This window comes from Mandrillus leucophaeus, unplaced genomic scaffold (genome assembly GCF_000951045.1).
Source record: "Mandrillus leucophaeus isolate KB7577 unplaced genomic scaffold, Mleu.le_1.0 Scaffold771, whole genome shotgun sequence".
NCBI lineage: Eukaryota > Metazoa > Chordata > Mammalia > Primates > Cercopithecidae > Mandrillus > Mandrillus leucophaeus.
The window spans coordinates 470,548-475,412 of record NW_012108375.1 but is presented as its reverse complement, the minus strand read 5'-3'; the positions used below and the strand labels follow the sequence as shown (position 1 = coordinate 475,412).

At 36.9% G+C, this 4,865-nt stretch overlaps 1 protein-coding gene across 1 annotated transcript in view; it reads right to left on the bottom strand.

The window, feature by feature from the left end:
• SGTB (small glutamine-rich tetratricopeptide repeat (TPR)-containing, beta) overlaps nucleotides 1-4,865 on the bottom strand; it is a 61,314-nt gene that overhangs the window by 11,093 nt on the left and 45,356 nt on the right. The gene's annotated exons all lie outside the window — the stretch shown is intronic.

Below are 4,865 nucleotides of genomic sequence, written 5' to 3'. Positions count from 1 at the left end.
AAAAAAAAAAAAAAAAATCAATGAATCCAGAAGCTAGTTTTTTGAAAAAATTAATAAACTATAGCTAGCTATACTAATGAAAAGAAAAGAGAGAAGATTCAAACAAACACAATAAAAAATGATAAGGGGGATATTACCACTGACCCCACAGAAATACAAACAACCATCAAAGAATACTATAAACAGTTCTATGCACATAAACTAGAAATTTTACTAATCAATTTCTAGAAGAACTTCATAAATTCCTGGACACATACACCCTCCCAGGACTGAACCAGGAAGAAACTGAATCCCTGAACAAACCAATAATGAGTTCTGAAATTGAGGCACTAATAAATAGCCTACCAACCAAAAAAAAAAAAAAAAAGTCCACGACCAGATGAATTCACAGCTAAATTCTACCAGAGGTAGAATTTAAGAGCTGGTACCATTCCTACAGAAACTATTCTAAAAAATTGAAAACGAGGATCTCCTCCGTAACTCATTCTATGAGGCCAACATCATCCTGATACCAAAACCTGGCAGAGATGTAACAACAAAAAAGAAAACTTCAGGCCAGTATCCTTGATGAACATTGATACAAAAATCCTCAGCAAAATACTGGCAAAACAAATCCAAGCAGCATATGAAAAAGCTTATCCACCACAATCAAGGAGTCTTCATCCCTAAGATGCAAGGCTGGTTCAACATATGCAAATCAATACATGTGATTCATCTCATAAACAGAACTAAAGACAAAAACCCCATGATTATCTCAATAGACGCAGAAAAGGCCTTCAATAAAATTCAACATCCTTTCATGTAAAAAATTCTCAATAAACTAGATATCAAAGGAACACACCTCAAAATAATAAAAGCCATATATGACAAACCTACAGCCAATATCATACTGAATGAGCAAAAGCTGAAAGTATTCCCCTTGGAAACCACCACAAGACAAGAATATCCTCTCTCACCATTCCTATTCAACATATTAATAGTATTGGAAGTTTTGGGCAGGGAAATCAAGCATGATAAAGAAATAAAGGGTATTCAAATAGGAAGAGAGGAAGGCAAACTATCCCTATATGCAGATGACATGATCCTTTAACTAGAAAACCCTATTGTCTCAGTGGAGAAGTTTCTTAAGCTGATAAGCAACTTCAGCACCGTCTTAGGATACAAAATTAATGTGCAAAAATCGCTAGCATTCCTACATACCAACAGGCAAGTCAAAAGTCAAATCACAAATGAACTCCCATTCACAACTGCCACAAAAAGAATAAAATACCTAGGAATACAGCTAACAGGTGAAGTGAAGGAACTCTTCAAGGAGAACTATAAACCGCTGCTCAAGGAAATAAGAGAGGATAGAAACAACTGGAAAAACATTCCATGCTCATGGATAAGAAGAATCAATATCATGAAAATGGCCATATTGCCCAAAGCAATTTACAGACTCAATGCTATTCCCATTAAACTACCCTTGACATTCTTCACAGAATTAGAAAAAACTATTTTAAAATTCATATGGAAGCAAAAAAGAGCCCAAAGAGCCAAGGCAATCCTAAGCAAAAAGAACAAAGCTGAGGCATCATGCTACCCAATTTCAAAACTATATTACAGGGCTACAATAACCAAAACAGTGTGGTACTGGTACAAGAACAGACACATAGACCAGTGGAACAGAACAGAGAACCCAAAAATAAGACTGCACACCCACAACCATCTGATCTTTGACAAACCTGGCAAAAGCAATGGGGAAAGGATTCCCTATTTAATAAGTGGTGCCAAGAGAACCGGCTAGCCAAATGGAGAAAATTGAAACTGGATCCCTTTGCTATACTATATATATACAAAAATCAACTCAAGATGGATTCAAGACTTAAACATACAACCCAAAAATTATAAAAACTCTATAAACCTAGGCAATATCATTCAGGACATAGGCACAGGCAAAGATTTCATGACGAAGATGCCAAAAGCAATTGCAAAAAAAGAAAAAATTGACAAATGGGATCTAATTAAACTAAAGAGTTTCTTTTCCAAACCAAAAGAAACAATCAACAGAGTAAACAGACAATCTACAGAATGGGAGAACACTTTTGCAATCTATCTATCTGACAAAGGTCTAATATACTGTATCTATAAACAACTTAAACAAATTTACAAGAAAAAAACAAACAACCCCATTATAAAGTGGGCAAAGGAAATGAACAGACACTTCTCAAAAGAAGACATATATGTGGCCAATAAACATGAAAAAACAGCTCAACATCATTGATCATTAGAGAAATGCAAATCAAAACCACAATGAGATACTATCCCACACAAGTCAGAACAACTATTATTAAAAACTCAAAAATAGGCCAGGTGTGGTGGCTCATGCCTGTAATCCCAGCACTTCGGGAGGCTGAGGTGGGCGGATCACTGGAGGTCAGGAGTTTGATCAGCCTGGTCAACATGGTGAAACTCCATCTCCACTGAAAATATAAGAATTAGGCAGGTGTGATTGTGGGTACCTATAATCCCAGCTACTCAGGAGGCTGAGGCAGGAGATTTGCTTGAACCCAGGAGGTGGAGGCTGCAGTGAGCTGAGATCCCACCATTGTACTCCAGACTGGGTGACGAGACTGAAACTCCGTCTCAAAAAAAAGCAAACAACAACAACAACAACAACAAAAAAAAAAACAGATGCTGGTGAAGTTGTGGAGAAAAAGGAATGCTTTAATACTGTTGGTGGAAACGTAAATTAGTTCAACCATTGTGGAAGACAGTGTGGTGATTCCTCAGAGACCTAGAAGCAGAAATACCGTTCGACCCAGCAATCCCATTACTGGGTATACACCCAAAGGAACAGAAATCATTCTACTGTAAATACACATGCATACGTATGTTCACTGCAGCACTATTCACAATAGCAAAGACATGGAATCAACCCAAATGCCCATCAATGATAGACTGGATAAAGGCAATGCGGTACATACACACCATGGAATACTATGCAGCCATAACAAGAAACAAGATCACGTCTCTCGCAGGGACATGGATGGAGCTGGAGGCCATTTTACCATTTTACTTAACAAAGTAACACAGGAAAAGAAAACCAAATAACACATGTTCTCACTTATAAGTGGGAGCCAAATGATGAGAACACAATGACACACGTAGGGGAACAACACACACTGGACCTGTTGGAGGGCAGGCGATGGGAGGAGAGAAAGGACCAGGAAGAATAGCTAATGGATGCTGGGCTTAATACCTGGGTAATGGAAGGATCTGTGCAGCAAACTACCACGGCACACATTTTACCTATGTAACAAACTTGCACATCCCACACAAGTACCCCTGCACTTTGAAATGAAAGTTGGAAATTAAAAAAAAAAAAAACCCTGCTATAGCCTTATATCAACACTCCACTACAACTACCACCATAAAATCTCACTTACTTGTTTCTAAAAAAAAAAAAAATTGCATAGCTACATAGCTCTAAGGAAAACAAAGCCAGTAGAGGCAGAAAAGAAAGTATACTCACCATACTAATGAAGGCTGGATTATTTATCAAGCTAGCCATGTCAAAGCTCAGTCCAGTTCCTGTCTGTAAAACAATTATATCTGAGAATCAGTCCAACAACTACAATTACAATAACTTGTGAGTGACAGAAAACACTTCACTCATTTGGCATTAACAACTTACAGGACTGGATACCTCTCTTAACTTCTGTTCTGCTATTTTCAGATTTGACTTATAGGAATCATTTTCAGGGTCAAGATCTAATGCCTTTTGATAACTTGTAACTGCTTCTTCAAATTTATTCATGGCAGTGAGGGCCAGCCTGAAGGGAATACAGAGTACAAGAATATGAGATACATGATTAAAGAACATCAGGACATCACAAACATCGTCAAACGTCTGTCTGTCTTGGTATTCAGTTCTAATCCAGATTACACTTAATTTATTCACTGTACTATGGCTCACAGGAGTAAAATTCCCTCCAACTTAAGATTCTATACATTTGAACTCTCGCCATTTGCTTGCTGACAACCCGGTTGTCCTATAGATCATGAATTTAATGCTAGAGATTATCTTACTTATTCTACCATTTTTTAAGCCTAATATGTAAAATAATTTGCTTTATAAATGCCTAGAGTAAGTTCCAAAAGATGTAAGCTGACAATCCTGTGGTCACAAAAATCCATGATGCTAACACCATTTTTAAGGACTCTAAACTGTATTTGTGCTTCAAAATAGCCCACATGCTTTCTTCTTCCTAACAGAGCAACAATACATATCAATTTGCCATTAGGAAAACGGGCTGTAGTTATCAGATAACTATTCCTGATCAAAAGAGGTAGGTAAAATTAGCATCCTTTACAACTCAAATGACAAATTATACCAGGCACAAGTCAAAGAGTTATTAAATTTTAATGTTCATATTTACCTAGTTATAATTCACTTATTGAAAAATTATTACAGAACTAAACAATAACTGTATATATGGTGAGATGGTATTAGGGGTTTCTGTTTGTTTTAGGTTTGTTTTAAGCAAATTACTATTTTCTTTTCTCTTTTTCTCTTTATCGGAACCTAATTCATTTTCTACCAGTCAACCATGTATGATACTTTATCAGAGTCCCCAGTTAATCAAAAGTCAGTAACTATTTATTGAAACTCTATGATATATAAGAATATTATTTAAATAATATCTAAAGATACAGAGGATCCTGGCTATGCGCAGTGGCCCATGTCTCTAATTCCAGCAGCACTTTGGGAAGCCAAGGTGGGTGGATCACTTGAGGTCAGGAGTTTGAGACCAGCCTGGCCAATATGGTGAAACCCTGTCTCTACTAAAACTATAAAAATTAGCTAGGCATGGTGGCAGATG